Here is a 17,370-nt window from a genome sequence, read left to right on the forward strand (position 1 = left end):
CTATAGCTCGAAGACCACTGACCCCACTTTGAGAACCCCTAAGTTAGAGTTAAAAATACATTAAAAAAACACACACACACACACACACACACACACACAACCGTTGGTCAGATTTGAATTCAGTCACACAAGCTTCCTGGACAGCGGTGCCGAGACCTCTCCCAGTACCTTCGAAGTGCTGTTAGGACTCCACGTGGCTTAACAGCTGATGGATCACACAATCTGTTTCATCCTTGCCTGCTTTACATTTTCCCTCAGCCTCATTACCAGCTTCTGCTTGGCAGTGGAACTTGTTTGCGGTACACGCTCGCCGGCTAAACACTTCAAACAACGTGCAGGTTTAATAAGCAACAAAGCAACAGCACACCTGAGGGTTTTTTTTTTTTCTCTCTCCCCTCATTGTCTCCATGGGAGTCGGTTATCCTGCCTGCTCGGCCCTCTCATGACAATGGACGTCTTTGCGTATTTGGGAAAATAAATACATATATAAATAAATCCCTGCCTTTGTGCGCTGGCGTTGTGCCCGCCTCACCTTCAAAGCCGTAAATAGTAAAACAACAACAAAACAAAAAAAAACATTTTTTTTTTTTTTAAACACACGTAAAGCTCCCCTGTCAGTATAATTACCAATTTCAGTGCCGCCGCTGTCACCGGAGAGGAACATTGTCAGGCAAATGCACGGTGGATTTACAACAAATGTTAGAATAATTGAATAATTACATACAATCATCTCTGCTTTGGTGTTAGCACACTGGTACTCTTTTGAACATTTGTATGTTTAGCAGCCTTGGAACGCTGATGATTTTTGCCGTTTTTCTTTTTTTTTCCTCTTTTTTTTTTTTCAGGGCACTCTCATTGGAAAGTTTTCAAGCCAAGCAACCCCCTTCAAAACCCTCGCAGCCAAGAAACATAGAAACAGTTTGTTCAAAGCATGTTGATTTTACAGAGTAGTGCGTCCTTTGCGTAACTTGGCACAACCCCTATTGAAAAAATAAATAGATCAATAAACAAGGCCTTATTTTTATTAATATTCTCACTTATATTCATGGAAAAAGTCAAATATTCTAGACTGAACGTATTTTGTTGTGCGGCTTCCTCATTTTTATTCAGTTCAGTATTATGAACTGGTAGGTGAAGCTTTCTGAGCCGTCTCTAAGTGTGACTAATTTAGCAGAACAGGCTGTGGCGTGCGATCTGATGGTGAAACTGAATGTGGCTCATTGTTGGAGGTTATTTTTGTTCTCAACCAACCCAAGTACCTGAGCACAGTTGGACGTTGCGGTCACAATCGGACTTGTGACAGCAGCTGCCATGTTAAATCGGAACACCTTGTGTACTGTGCTTTGTGTTGGCTCTGTACCACTTCGCCACTTCTCAAGAAAAATATGACTTTATGACTGTAATAATACACCAACCAAAACATTTTTTTTTTTTTTTCAAGAATATGTTCTATGCAGGCCCACTAGTTGAAACACGGCATTCTGATTGCGTTTGTGGAATATGAGTTAATCAGCAAAATTCACCCGTTTTTAGCCATATCCAGGGGGCAGCCATTTTGTCACTTCTGTCGACTGAAGATAACATCACAGATGCTCAAGGCTCAGCTAATGACCAATCATGGCTCAGGTTTAAAAAAACAGGTGGGCTGTGATTGGTCGTTACCTGAGCAACTGTGATGTCATTATAAATCGACAGAAGTGACAAAATGGCCGCCCCCGGAGATGGCTAAAAATGGGTGGATTGGCTCTTATTCCACAAACGCAATATCCCTGAGATTGCCTTGTTTCAACTAGTGGGCCTGCATAGAATATATTCTTGAAAAAAATATGTTTGGGTTGTCTTCCCTTTTAAATCGTGCAGGAATGTCAGATTTACCGTATGTGACGATATATCACAATCATGGAAAGGGTTTTTAATTGGCAAGGCAAAAGTAGAGAGGAGTCATTGGTTTATTGTCCATGTTTTATTGGCACACTGGTCCCCATATGAAGATATTCTCTTCATTTTAATTATACATGATTTCTGGAAAATTATTTTGTCGAACCATAATCATGTACCAGAGGGACCCCAGTTTGAGAACAACAACAGCATTAGATGGTACTGGTGTACCTAATAAAGTGTCCTGAAAGAGTGTATAATCTGACTTGCTGGATTTACTGTAATTCTTGAGAAGTTATTTTTACTTTCTCATCAAGAGCTAAACGCCAAGGCAGATTGAGTTTGTTGTTTCGTTTTGGGTTGTTTTTTTTTGTGCAGAGCTTTGTTTCCTCACCAGCCCCAACATTGTCACGCACTTTGCCAACATGTTCGCATCCTGCAAACATAATGACTATCCGTGGCTCATTTAGATTTGGAAAAGAAGACGATGCTGCTCGAGTGGATTTAATTACGACCCTGCCCAATGCCATATTGTAAGCCAAGAATGTCACCACGGGGTGGCAGGGAGGGAAGCCTGCTGAGGCTCAAAGATGCTTTACAGTTTAGCTCGCGGTTCACCATGCACGCCGCTATGTTCCATCCTGGCCTGTCACTTTCTGATGCCCCCCCTCACCTTTATCAAATTTGAAATAAAATCAGTGAAACGTGGACACCAGGCAGCTCCGGAGCATGCTTATGGCCCCGGCAGAGTCAAATGTGTCAGCATGGGGGTCACATACAGCCGCTCACTAATCTTTGATCATTTTATGTCAACAGTATCGTAACATGTGAAAGAGCCCGTTCTTTACATATGTAACCAAGGTAAGAAATACTTGTTTCAAGTGAATGTAGATTCATAAATTCATAATTTCATAAATGGGCATTGTGTTCAACGATAAAAATATTTTTACCAGCAATAAGGTTATGAGGTTTCTCAATATTGGAAGTAGGTATATTGGATAATGTCATTAAATAGCAAATATGTGGTTTTGTTTGATATTTTCTGTTGAAATGTATTTTGTTTAGTACATGAAAAAAATATGTAGTTTGTATTGCAAATTATTTGATTTCTTTTCTTATGTAAATGAGCGACTCAAATCCGGGGTCGCAGAACAGGAAGTGAGTTTGGGACGGATATCAAGAAAAGAGAACGAGACGACGAGAGCCGATGAGTGGAGTAACGTGTAGAAAGTGTGCAGAAAGTGGACTTGTATGACTGTTGGCGAAAGTGTTCGACCAGGACTCTTTGGAAAACGTTGGCAGTGAGAGTTGGTCAGTTTGAGTTGATGACTCAGAAGAAGACTTCCGTTCGTGGAATTAGCCGCTAACACAGAGGCTAATCAGTGCCCAATGACTTAGCTGCGCTGCTAGCGACAAGCTAACGCGACAAGTGAGGCCTGCGTGGATTAATACGTTGCCGAGGACGACAAGGACCTGGCCGGAGCCGCACAGCGGTGTGGAGGACTTGACTAACATCGTGTGTTGGACGTGGATCTCATCTCTTGCTTTCCTCGCTCTTGCCGTTTGGACGACAGGAGTGAACCTGATTAATTGGAAGGTACCTATGTTTATTTTTGCCTTCGGGTGAAGGAGCCATTTTGTTTTAGGCTACCACGTACACAAGCATGGATCTGTCCAGCAACGTTACGTGACACTGGAGTATGTGACTTTAGTGGTTGCCGGCTGTAGGGAAAATTGATTGGGCCGTTACATTAATTCTGTGTCTGTGGACATTTTGGGTTGAATATTGGATCGGTTAAAGGAGGTTTATTTGTGAAACAAAGCAACTCGAGAGAACAATTTATTTTCTTCATTTTTCATTTTTTATAATTAAATGTTCTGTCTTTTATATAAGTGTGTTTATTGCCTACTTGGAAATTTGTGTTATATGCACTATTGATCATTTTGAAGTCCAATAATTTTATCAAAGATATTAGTGTCCTCGAAGAGTAAGACAAGTTTTAGAGGCATTATTGGTGTTATACTTAGTGGGAAGTAAATGGCACAGATTATCAATGGTTGAACAATTAAATTACAATGCAGTACATTTTGATAAACATTAAATAGATGCTCATACAATAATCATGGGGACTTTGTTTGTTAAAAAATGTTATATTCTGTATAGAAGTAAAGAACTCAGGTTAGCCACCTCTCATTGTAGTTACACATGCTAGAGAGGCGCTACACATACAAACATTTATTCAAGAAGCCCATGTCAACATCCCAACAAAATCGGTGCACTCCCCCCAACCAAACTACTAACAAATAAACAAACAACCTTTGTTCAACGTCTGGCTATATATATTATACTTTGCAGGAAGCAATAAGAAAGAAAATTAGGTCCAGTGTCCTGAAATTCCCTCCTACCTGTCGAGACGACCTCCAATAACTCCGATAGTAAGGTGGGCCAGGGTTGAGGTGAGGGTTTCAAATCAGCCTAAGGTAGGAAATTTCGCACAGGCAGGACATTTTGGCAGAACACCGGAAATGGGTGGATGGATGGAAAGAGAGACTTTATTAATTCACAAGAGGATAATCATTGTAGCGGTAATATACACAATGAAGACAACACAAGGCAAAGCAAGATGTTTTTTTTTTCTCTAGGCAATAGCTGAAGCTCTGCTGAAGAAACTAATAGCTAAACTGACAAAAAAAAAAGATATTGACAAACTAAAACATGAGCTACTGGAAAGGAACCCACTTGCATCAATGCTGTTTATTGTTCATGTTGTGCTCAAGTCTACCTCCTCTCTATCCAAACCAGCATCCAAAAGTGTACACTCGTATTCAGAAGAACACTTTGGTAAGAAGAATCCGTTTTAAATACAGCCATGGGATTTGACCCTTATTGTGTCATTAGAGCAGGAAGCTTTTTAAGGGAGAAGGCGGGGGGGATTGATGTGGGGTTAACATTGTCAACCATTGTAATTGCCTCTGGGCTGAGAGCGGGGTCACGACTGTAGGTGAGCCGTTACACGCTTGCAGCACAACGCAATATTTCTCGCCCCAAGCAGTCATCCACTGCCGTCTCAAATGTAACACATCTACTGCACCACATTATTACTTATAGCATGTACCCACACACACATTCACATCAATGCCTCGCTCTCTCGCTCTCTCTCACACGCACACTAAGACACACCGCACCGACGAGAGGGAGCAGTCATGAAAAGTTGTGAATTGATCCACTGGCGTTGGTTTACCTTAAAACTCAAACACAAAGTGTATTTTTTTGTAAAAAATTATATGCATGCATACTGTTAAAAGTGCATGTATTTTGGAGAAATCCCCCAAATCCACCCCCCGCCTTCCGCCTCCCACAAGTTCCAGCCAGGGAATTTGGAATTTGCCCAGAGAAGCCCCAATCGAAAGCAAGTTTACTTGACAGAGTTCTCACCAATTTTGGACAATTTTGAATAATTTTAATATTTTATAGGTCCCAGACATGCCCTTTGGAAATAAAAAAATATATAAAAATAACTCGCTCAGGAGTAGAAAGTTTTAAAAATTTGCCCCCAACATCAGTTTTACTGATTGACTCCAAATTTGATAGACATGCCTATTATAGGGAGACAGACAAAAGAAGTCTTCAAGACCCATGCCTGAAATAGAACACGCTATGCCATTATAGTTCCAACTGGCCGTTTTGGCAGATTTTTAGTGCTTTCACCTTACAAACTCGGGACAAGGGAATTTCCCCAAATGAGCCCCCAATCGGAAGCAGGGACTGCAGATCAATGGCATTACGTTGTGAAGTTTAAAGACCGACCTTCTTGAGGATTCATTATAAAAAAGGTACGCAAGGGCCTGTTCGTCGCTGCTTGCAGCTTTAATTACTATTGTCGTGGTTAGCAACCAGAAGTCTTATAGACTTACAGACTCTGACAGCTCTGCAGACAATCTATTGTCCAGGTTTTGGTGATGACATTTCTGCAGGTGTTTGCTGCAGACTGGATCACTGCCTAGTCTGAGGTCATATGATGGCTTATTAGCCCATGAAAGGGCACAAAAGAGTGCCAGGCAATTGTTTCCCATACCGAGATGAAAGGCTCGCCGGCTAATGAACATCTGCCAGCCGGCATAAGGACCTCGACAGACACACACAAAAAACCTCAAGTTGACCATGGCTGGGAGCAGCTGCTCTCATCAGACAGAGCTTGATGTAAATGTAGGCGGAGGGTCTGCTGTGCAGTGGCGGTAATAGCACGGGACAGAGTGGGAGGGAGTGCATACGGCAGTGCTCTTAAGTGCGTCTCAAACGCCAAAGTTCATAAGCTTGACCTCTGTCAGGCTGCGGAGTGGGAGAGCGCTCATCCCGTCCAAGGAGGTTTTACAAACATGTATTCACTCTCATCTCTCCAAAAAAATCACAAGTGATACCACATTTTTTACCCCGTCGTATGCCAACAGTTATTTCCACTGGAAACTACACTCTATTTTTGGTCAAACCAAGACAAAAACTAAAACTCCCTTGTAAATGTTGTGCCTAGGCTGACAAATGATTAGAGGAAGGCAACACTGGTCACAACATATCAAAGAAACTAATACAGAGTCAATCTTCAACGACTCATGAATGATTCTGTTGTATATAACTAAAATTCACTCAAAAACACACTTACTTTGTTGCGTTCTTTCTGTAACATCCTCACTGTGCCCAAATGACTTGACCACCTGGCTAGCTGCTCAGCATAAGGTGCAGTAAGTTTTCAATTGCAATGGATATTGTTTAAACGATTAATATAGGCAATCCTAAAAATAATCATCTTATTATTTTATATTATTTTATAATAGCCCCTGGGCAACTTATTCACAAATTTGTCTTATTGGCGAGAGGTCTTGGTATGTAGCGTTCCCTATATTTCCAGAAAGTGCAGTCGGCTCTACCTTAAAAAGTCGAAAAAGCCTAGCTGCCAAGTCATTGGCGGAGAAACTTGGTCGTAGGCGGTGGACGCTCGCTAAAAGGCAACATTTTTAAAAGAGGCACCAAACAAAATATTATGTTTTGTAATTTCACACTGTGGTGGGCAGGCACTCCAGATGCTACACCATGTTTATACAAGACATTCAAAACTACATTTTCCCACAATATGCTCCTTTAAAAATGTCTCTAAAGTCTCTCATCTTCAGAAGCTCACCACCCTGCTTTCTCTAAGGAACTTTTCCTGCCTGTCAGACCTCTACTCGAATCTTCCAGCGCGCTGCTGTTTGCTGTCAAGCCGGCCGGCTATCAGCCAGTGGTTAACACAAGCTATACCTCAGCTAACATGATGCCTCGGAAGGAGCAGGGCGGCATCTTAGGGCATTGCAGAACACAAACATACACGCCTGGCGCAAATACAGCAGGTTCGTTTTTGAGCAAATAGAATAGGTCAAACTTGTGAGTGGTGAATCGGAGAGAGTTCACTACATTATCTTCCGTCATAGCCCTGCAGTCTTCAAAACAAAATGTCTCCAATTAAAAGTAAGACAAAATATCCAAACTAACAGCTCTTCCCAGCTGCAAATCCTTGCAGCAAAGGCAATATTATCCAACGCTTAAACCTTAAAAACTCCCCTCTATCACGCTAAGTACAACCGGTTAGGGACATCATTAAGTTATCCGCGGCACGACTCCGAAAGTCATTTACATAATGCAATAAGTCTGAACCCTAAAGTGCAATTACGCTGCTCATACCACCATGCGCACGAAAGCGACTCCCCTAACGATGGTGTCAGAACGCATCATGGAACATATCAAAGCTGGACGGGGGGATGCGGCAAAAGGCCACAGTCCGGTGTTAATTAGGTTACAATACTTTCCGCTGCACAATTACTCTGTCAGACGAGCTCGATTTGCACATCCTCTTAAGGTTCACGCAGTGCGTACTGATTACGCTCATCGAAAAACTTCAACGTATCCTCTATGTACTAATTAGCAAGTGTCTCTACGGTATGAAGATACTTCAAATTCCACGGGAGACTGAGGGCCTGGAGCGCTGCAGCAAAGAGGAGACTGTGGTGTATACAGTAAAACTCTTAGACAGTACTAGAACTGGACTATAAGTAGTACCTCGTACTTTTAAAGCTTCGGTAGCAAGTAGAGCCATGTAGGTACTGTACAGTACTGTTGAAAACTGTCATTGGGCAAAGAGGAAAACAATAATGGCAATTTAGATTATATACAGAGTTAGAACATGTACTCGTACCTATCTATGGTATCTACGTAGAGCACCTGCACTGCTTACCAACCTGTCTACACACAGTACCTACATACCATATTTATCTACGTACCTCCCTACTGTACCTACATACCTATTTACTTCCTCCTGGCGAGATGTGCCCCTAACACCTTCTCAGGAAGGCCTTGAGGAGGCGTCCTAACCAGATGTTCGATCCACCTCATCTTGCGCTTCTCGATGCGGGGTGCAGTGGCCCTACTCTGAGCCCCACTAGGATGACTGCGCTTCATGCTCTCTCTTATTGAGAGACCGGAGAGTCGACACGCTGCCAAAGACACTCAATTTTGATCACTTGTTTTTGTGATCATGTTCTTCCGGTTACAGCACATGACCATATGTGTGAGGGTAGGAACGTTTATGGCCGGGTGAATCAAGAGCCCTCTTTACCATGACAGACTGAAGACAATCCCACTAAAGCATCACTTTGAGGTAATTAGATTGAAATCTTCAGCTTTCGATTGCTAATTTGAGAGAAAAGTAAGGGTCGGGTGGGGGATTAAAGTGAACCCCAGCCTGCACAGCCAGGTCACGCAGTTGTAGACCGATCTTCCGAGCGGTTCAATCAAGTTGGGAATGGTACTGGAGTGGCTGCCAACAAGGGAGTCAACAAGGCTGGGGGATAATTGGCATTAGCTGTGCATAGCATCGCCTCCAATTCGGAGGTCATCACCTTAACTTGAAGCTAATCCGCCGTGCCGCAGACCAGTATTAGTCCATTTGCGGGACACTAGCTAACCAAGAAAGGGAACAGTGAGCACTGTTACATGAAAGAAGCTGAACACAGATATACGTATATGCCAGCTAGTGTGCACGTTAGGTGCTACATGCTGGCTAGCAAACAACTTATAAACAGATTCCGTCTCATATAACAAAACTAGAATTTAACCTCTAGGTAAATGTAAATAAGTGTTCAATTGCTGACATATTTATTTTTTTAACATTTGGACTTTGATTTATTATTACACAAAATTGAATGGTTGGATTCTTTTTGAAGTTTTGACATGACTCCTGGTTATGAATGATGATGATGAACAAACATAGATCAAATGGCACCATTTTTGCCCCATTTGGAGTTATACTGAGCCTTGGTTCTTGGCATGGCAACCAAGCCACAACCCAGATAGAAAAATCTACAACCAATTGACTTGCCCTTACTTTTTTTTAATAATGTTTATAAACACCTATATAATAAATGAAAACCCTCAATATACCTAGAATTTTGATTGCATAAGACTTTGATATTATTTCAATCACATTGTGTGATTTTTACTGTTCAAAGTAAATGGCTTAAACACAATTTAATTTTGAAAAAAAACATGTTTTTCTGAGTAATCCAGCTTGCTCGCCCACCCCCAAAACATGCAGTTGTCCATTGGTGAGTATGAGTGATTGTTTGTCTTTGTGTGCCCTGCTGTTGGCTGGTGACCAGTTAGCTGGGAGGCTCCAGCTGACCCATGGCCCTAAAGAGCAAATGGATAGATGCATGGATAAAATGTTACAAAAATCAATGGCAATTGCTTTGACTCTATTTCCACTCCATACCAAAAAATGCTAATGGAGTATCAGCCATGGCCTAGTGGGATGGGCCAAGCTGACGAGAAAGGTTCCGGGGCTACTCTTTTACCAGTCGGGGCCACATGGCGATGACAATGAGATGGGGTGCGACACATCAATGTGACATTTTTTGGACCGAGAGCGCCAAGCATCTCTAGGATGCAGCTGCCCAGCCGTCTTCCAGAAATGGAGGAGTGGCCGTGAGCTTGGAATGACTTGTTTATTACGCTGGTCCCCCGTGAGCCACGGCTCTTTACAAATGCATGGAAAGGTTCGGGCAATGCATTTGAGATGGCTTACATCGGTCGGAGCTAAAAGAAGGCTTTGTGCTTCCAGGCAATTTATGGCCCCATGTCAAAGATGAAACTATATGAACATTTCATACGGCAATCATCATGAGATGTAAACAAGAGAAAATGACAGATACAAATCATATATTTAATTTTGAACGCAAAAAATATTAAGTCAGCAAACTAACTTTTTTTAAAAACGTTTTTTTTTTTTACATGCCGATGGGGGACTTGTAGTTTGAAAGCGCCAATCACAAACAACTACCATCACTGGACCAAATCACAAAAACCACACGTATTCCAGGACAACGATCAAACTACGGAAAGTATTACGATGATTTTCATTTCTTGCACCATTGCTGAATTCTCCGTCCCTTCTCCTATTCATATCAGTGGTCGCGCCATGTTGTATTTTAGTACCGTTTCATCTCTAATCATGCCTCACCCCCAGCAAAGAAATGCAAGATGAACATTTCAAGATCAGTTGGTAATTCCAGTCATATTTCGCCATTGAGCATAAGATAAAGATGGACATGATACTCACACAGTCAACTGCGGGTAATCACAGCCCGGAATTATAGTACGACATGAACTTGAAAAGTTATGAGGTGACGGGGCTATCTATTCTCCACTGTTTTCATACACACCTGCTCGCCCCGGCGTAATTTTAGCCAGTTATCAGCCATTTTACATCTCACCCTTTTTGCCGACAAGCTTTTTATATGCCGGCCTTGACCTTAGAACAATTTTCTTTATCTGCTGCACTTTGGAACGTGATGGTTTTTAAATGGCAACATCTCCTGAGCCGGTGTTTTTTTTTTTTTTTTCAGCCCGAGGTGATGACAGGCTGTGATTGAAAGCCCACCGTTGCTCTTAAGAGGACTGACGGGTGCACTATTGTAAATCCATACTAAGCCACCGGCTGATTGATTCCAAATATTACAAACACTGAGTGCCGGGGTCACATTTAATTGATTTGCAAGCCTCCCAAATAAGAAAAAGCTAAGGATAATATCTTCACAGACAGCAGTATTTTAGTATCTATTGCATAGAATACATAGAAAAACTAATTTTATATAATACTAGTAGTACTTTAATAATATTTTGAAATCAAATACATAGTTGGCCTTTCGATGCATCCTTATACAATAACAGCAAATTAAGTTAATTCCCAAACGTGCCCGATTCTGCATCAATTGGAGGCTGTGTTTTGTATTAGTAAAGGGAAGAAAATTAAATAAAACATTTTAATAGCTTTGTTAAAAATAGTTGGGTCTATGGAGTGCCGGTCCAAGCATGAAGTGTGGGGAAAAAATTTAATCTTTTGTTCACTGCCTTTCTCAGAATTTTATTTGCATAATGAGGCTGCCACACCAAGTTTCTCTGCCCATGACTTGACAACTAGGCCCAGTTAAGATTCACAGTTCTCAGCCATGGCCAGTCTACTGTCTGACACACTTTTCACGTCAAATCAATTTAATTTATAAAGCGCCTATTCACAAAAGTTATAAAAAGTCACTTGACACATTGAGCAGGTCAAGAACCACACAGGACTTGCACTCCATTGTAAATACTGTAAGCGTATGACAAAACCAATTGAACCCCACATAAGTGCTTGGCGACGGAGAAAAAATTCCCTCTAAGGAGGTAACCTCAAACAGATCCGAAGCCATGTGGGGCGACCATCTGTCTCGGCCAGTTGGTTTGAAATGGAGAGATAGAGGAAAGTGACAAAGGGTAAATTGAGAGAAAAAAGAAAAAAAAAACCAGTAGAGGTTGAGTGACAGGGAATTGGTTCAACAATAGTTGTATGAACAACATTATCTTGAGTTTTCTGCGATTCTTTATGCTTTGTGTATTTTTATTTAATAATGTAATTTAATAATGACTTATTAAATTAAGGTGGAACCCAACCGAAATATTTTTCTTTACGATATCCTCTATGCGCCTCCAGTAGTCTATACATGGCATTCTGATTAATATGGCATTTGTGAAATATGACTCGATCAGCAAAATCCAGCCGTTTTTAGCCATATCATTTTGTTACTTGCTGTCGACGGAAAATGGCATCACAGTTACTCAGGGCTCAGGTAACAACCAATCACGGCTCGTTATACCTGAACCCTGAGCAACTGTGATGTCATTTTCAGTTGACAGCAAGTGACAAAACGGCCGCCCCCTCAGATGGACAAAAAGGGGTGGACGTTACTACTTAACTCATGTTCCACAAACTCAATATCAATCACAATGCCGTGTTTAGACTAGCGGGGCTGCATAAAATATATTACTAACATCTTTTTTTGGTTGACTTCCTTTTAATGAATAAGAATAAATGTTTTCCTTTAAATGCAGCATTAAACGTATAAGCCTTTTCCTATTAATTTGGGAACAGTTTGAGAGGATACACAGCTACTGTTAGGGGCGCTAAAGTGTAATCAGAACTGTGGAACAGTGCTTTCATATGAGCTCATTGAAATTTCTTCATTTAAATCCAGGTATGGACCCTGGAAAAAAATGTGCTCATAATAGCTGACATTAGTAATTCCAGCATGTAGCCAACTAGTACAGAGACGTTAGCGTAAAGGCTCTAAACACGCGACTCACCAAGGAAGAGAACCGAAAGCCTGATTGTCCTGTTTTAATGAGTTGACGTGGCTTAAAAGAACGGCAACAGGTTCTCAAACCAATTCCTTTCACCTGTTTCCACTTTCACTGCTGAGAAAAGTAAACATGATGATACTTTAAGACGGAGTTGACTTTCATTTCCCTTATTCAATATCCACCGTGGCTGGTCAGTTCAGTCAGTTGTAACCCAAAAAAATCTTCAATAACGGAGCACTCTTGCTACAAACACAATAACACCAAAGCATTATGTTGCCTCAGGTGTGCCTGCCGTGAATCGTAATGGCCCAAGTACTCTTAATTTAAATTCATATATTTGAACCTTTTCTCTTTTTCCGCACGGCCCTCTGCCACCTCTCTTTGACAGACACCTGAAACAGCCATATTTGTAAGCAGGCATCCATGGGAATAGGCTTTGAAGCGATTACATTTGATGGAAATCTTCAGCGGGACCTTGAATGACAGCTACGCGTCTGTTTGGAGACAAATGCAAAAAACAAAATGCTGCCACTCAACCGTGTCGTCCCCCCGGCCGAGACACGAGGTGCTCGGGCTGGAAAATAGTACAGCGGAAAGAAGGCTGCCAGTATTTGCATTTGGAGGAGTTACAGTTGGTAATGAAACGAGACTACGGTAATCCCGCCCAAAGTTTTACAGGTTGCAGAGTGATTGCCGTAATACTCACCTCACAAAATTGTGCAAAGTAAGACCCCCGGAATATTGTAAACGTCTCGTATCTTAAACTATAATTGCCATAAATCCCCCAAATGTGCGAAGGTTAAAATAAGTCTAGTGAAAATCTCCTAAAAGCTGCAGTGCTTAAAAAGAGAAGTTGCACCCTCTGCGAAGAAGAAAGGCACCAACACGAACACGTGTGCTCTCGTTTTCAACAACTGAACATGGTATACATGTGCTTTGGTGGAGGCGATCTCGTTCAGCCATCGCTCACGAAGATTGCGTCACTGCTTTTGATAGCCTTCATTTTGTTTTGTCTCGCCGTGATGCATTTCAAGGAGGGCCAAGATAGCTGGCTGGCCAAACGGACCTCGGGAATAAATAAGAATCCAGCCAGGATGGCGAGCACTCCTCGGAGAGCTTTCTAGCCCACGGCACTAAATCAATGGGCTAGCGCCCGTGCGGGGGAACGGGCTGTCGGGCCACCGGCGGCCTCCGCTGATTTGGCAGCTCAAAGGGCTTCTGAGCGCCAGCCAGCAGCCTCCTCGGGGAAGTAGCAGCACCTCTCGGGCCCGCGAAGAATTTTAATGAGGGGCCAGACAGAGTGAGGCTGGTTGACTACAATGCTAACACGGTCGCTTTGCCCAAAGCGCAGCAATGAGTAAAATTCCTCCGACAGTCGAGAGATGAAGGGTTCACAAAACCTGCTAGCGGAACATTTGAGGATCAGTGTTTATCTTGATGGATGTTAAGAAGTGCGGCAAAATGTCCTTGAGATTTCTTTTCCCGTGGCGCGCGAGCGCGCGCGCGCGTGTGTGTGTGGACACGATCTACGACTGTTAGTCACAGTAAAACAAAGAGAGCAGACAAAGCCATTGGTGTTCTCATCTCCGCTCGCAGATATCCTCCAGCTTCCATCTCTGGCGGCTCTTCTCAACATCAATTAATGTGTGTAGCGCTTTAAAGTAATCTCTATCATTTAAATGAATCTAAAGCCCCTCGGCACAATGTGGGAAGCTTCATATCATTTCGCCAGCTGCTACTTTCAAAGTAGCCCCTCACCCACCCACCACCACTACCTCTCCGGGGCTCTGGTGGCTACTTGGGATATTGATGTAGCGCCATGTGCCACTTTTGCCCCGTAGCAAGAAAAGTCCGAACCTGTCAAGGTGAGGTTTGTTCAGCGGGTCATGTTTGCATTCACGGAGTCCAGCTCCTTAAAGCGGAAGTCAACCCAAACGCATTTTTTAGAAATATGTTCTATGCAGGACCACTAGTTGAAACACACCATTCTGGTGAATATTGTGTTTCTGGATTATGAGTAAAGCAACAAAATCCAACCAGTTTTTAGCCCCCCCCTCTCTCTCTCTTTCTCATTTTCTCTCTCTCTCTCTCTCTCTCTCTCGCGTTGTGGGGGCCCTGTCAGAAATGGTACTGGCTCCATATATTCTTGACATGACACATTTTGTTCTATTTATCATTTTTAAATTGTTTTATTAATAGGTTTTGAAGATATGCCTTTGTGAAGTTGCCTGTATTGCATGTACAAAAAAAAAAAAAAGTAAGAATGTGTTGATTTAATCATATTTATGATTTTTTTTACTGTCTGTTGGTTACATGGTGGCCAGAGACAGCGCCATACTAGCCCGGGGCCATCGGGGCCACCATTAATGTCAGACCCTACATAAATCTTACACGTTAAACAAGAACACGGTAAAAAGTTGTGGAAGTTGTGCAGTGTAAAATAAGATTATTCTAAATTGAACTCAAACTGTGCCCATTAAAATATGCTTACTCTAAAACTCCCAAGTGTTGCACAAGTTGAATCAGGCCATTGTAAATCCCCCCCCCCCCAAAAAAAAAATTGAGCAAGGTGAAATAAGACTAATAGCACTAAGAGCAACAAAACAGGTGACAACCATAAATCCCAATTACGTTGTAAACACCCTCCACCGTGACCCAGGTTAAAATAGACGACAAGCTCTTTCCTTTTTCCAGAACCAGATACATCAGTGTCCCCGTGTTGTACTATCAGCTTGTATGACAGCTTTCGAACAAAACAAGCAGGAGGTATGTAAAATGCTGAAAATGTCATCTTTTCTTGTACGTATGCGTCAACGTTCCTGCCGCGTGCCACTCACCGTTTGACTTTTACGCCGTTTGAATGAGCGAGTCTTATAAATATGGCTGCTGGCCTCACAGACCATATCTCAAGTGGTAAGCAGCGATAAGACTTGAGCAGCTTGCTGTGCAACGTCGCGGACACAAACAAGCGGATGTGTGGCAACGGTGATCAGATGACCACAATGCATCGCTTTTCTAAACAGGACATTCTCGGAGACATGAGTTCATCCTTTCCACCATCTTTCAGTTTCACATATCTCGTCCTGCAAAGTGACTTTGCTATTGTTAGGATTTCAAATTAGGGCGTCAAACTAGAGTCCGAGTTTACAATTATGATTTGAAACTGTGTTTTCTAGTCAGTGTTAGTTTTAAAATGAGGTTTCAAGCCAAATCTCAAACATGGGTTACATTTTAAACAAAGGTAGAGGTTTCTAATTAATGTTCAATCCAGGGCTTGAATTTCAAAAGTAGGGTTCAAATTTGGTTTTAAAGCCAGGGTTAGTGTTTTGAGTTTTTAAAACAAGACAAATATTGTTTATTTTTAGTGTTTGAAGAGGAAGTCAACCCAAACATATTTTTTTCAAGAATTTATTCTATGCAAGACTACTAGTTGAAAAAAGGCATTCTGATAAATATTGCGTTTGTGGAATAACAGTTAATCCACCCGTTTTTAGCCACCTGTATTCTGAAGCTGAGCCGTGATTGGTCGTTACCTGAGCCCTGCGTAGTTGTGATGTCATTTTCAGTCGACAAAAGTGACAAAATGGCCGCCCCCTGAGATGGCTAAAGAGGGGTGGATTTAGCTGCTTAAGTCATATTCCACAAACGCAATATTAATCAGAATGCCGTGTGTCAACTAGTGGGCCTGCTGGGACATAGTCTTGAAAAGAATATGTTTGGGTTGATTTCCACTTTAAAGATAAGGTGGTGCTCATCAGTGCTCATCTTACATAGGCAAACTGCAACACTCCCTGTATAAATGAGTATTTCTTGACATGAATTAATCCCTTTGACCCACTTTCAATTCCCAGCACTTTTAGACCGCACCTTGTCCTGTAAAGTGCATACGTGCCTGTGTGTGTGTGTGTGGGCGTGCGTGTGTGTGTGTAGCCCATTACCGCATTGCTATTTTAAATGGCGTACAAACCAGCAGAGGAAAGTAAGTGGAGTTGAATTACGATCAATCTTTTTCACAGTCCCGCTAAGTTGATTTTGTATGTGGAAAGCACCTATTGGGTAACAGACGCATTTAGAAAGCCATTTAGATGCGTACACGCGTTCCCGTGCCACGCCGTGATGAAGTGCCTCTTAATTGCGTCGTATCACGCAGCTCCCTTCAAGCACTTTCACTGCTGGTCACTGCGCAATGTCTTTGGGCGGAAGGACTCTTAAAGGCCCTGTAGAGCCGGTTTCGTGATTTGTTTCTAAATATGTTTACAGATAAGTCCTGAAAACATATGCAAAGACTATTTAGAACAGAACTGTTGCGATATAGTGTTGAAACCCTATTTGACCCTCTCAATTGTCCTGATATTTTGGGCGTGGCTAAAACGCGGCTCCTGTCATGAGTCTACCCTCCTCCACTGTGTGAATACTGAGCGTCGTTGTTTCATCGCTGTCATTCTGCCATAATTGCAAGTTACTTCATGATATTAACTTAGCTAACTTCTACCACAACAGCATGTAATTGGCTAGGAAGTAAGGGTGGGCGATCTGGCAAAAATATATCACGATTTTTTAAAAATACAATCGCGATCACGATTTTATCATGATTCGTTTTTACATTGTTTTTTTAAGACTAATTTTAACACATTTCTGACCATTTTCCTCATGTTAAACATATAAAACATTTCAAATGTGTATACAACTCTAAAAGAAAAAAAAAAAGACAATTTAAGTCAGCTAAGCTTTCTGAACAGGTTTTAATTTGAATAGTGACATTTTTTATCAAAATGTGCATTGAATGTAAA

The 17,370-nt window shown here is 41.9% G+C and overlaps 1 long non-coding RNA gene across 9 annotated transcripts in view; it reads left to right on the forward strand.

Moving 5' to 3' along the window:
- LOC147149682 (uncharacterized) overlaps positions 1–17,370 on the forward strand; it is a 268,040-nt gene that overhangs the window by 31,650 nt on the left and 219,020 nt on the right. The window contains exons 3-4 of one of the 9 annotated variants that reach the window (XR_015086172.1): positions 2,695–2,739; positions 3,007–3,673. The exons of the other annotated variants lie outside the window; for them this stretch is intronic. This is a non-coding gene — a long non-coding RNA (uncharacterized LOC147149682). Of the gene's footprint in view, positions 1–2,694; positions 2,740–3,006; positions 3,674–17,370 lie in introns of those variants that run through there. 9 annotated transcript variants of the gene reach the window in all.

The sequence above is a fragment of the Filicampus tigris genome, chromosome 3, assembly GCF_054856515.1.
Source record: "Filicampus tigris isolate MCC_2025a chromosome 3, RoL_Ftig_1.0, whole genome shotgun sequence".
NCBI lineage: Eukaryota > Metazoa > Chordata > Actinopteri > Syngnathiformes > Syngnathidae > Filicampus > Filicampus tigris.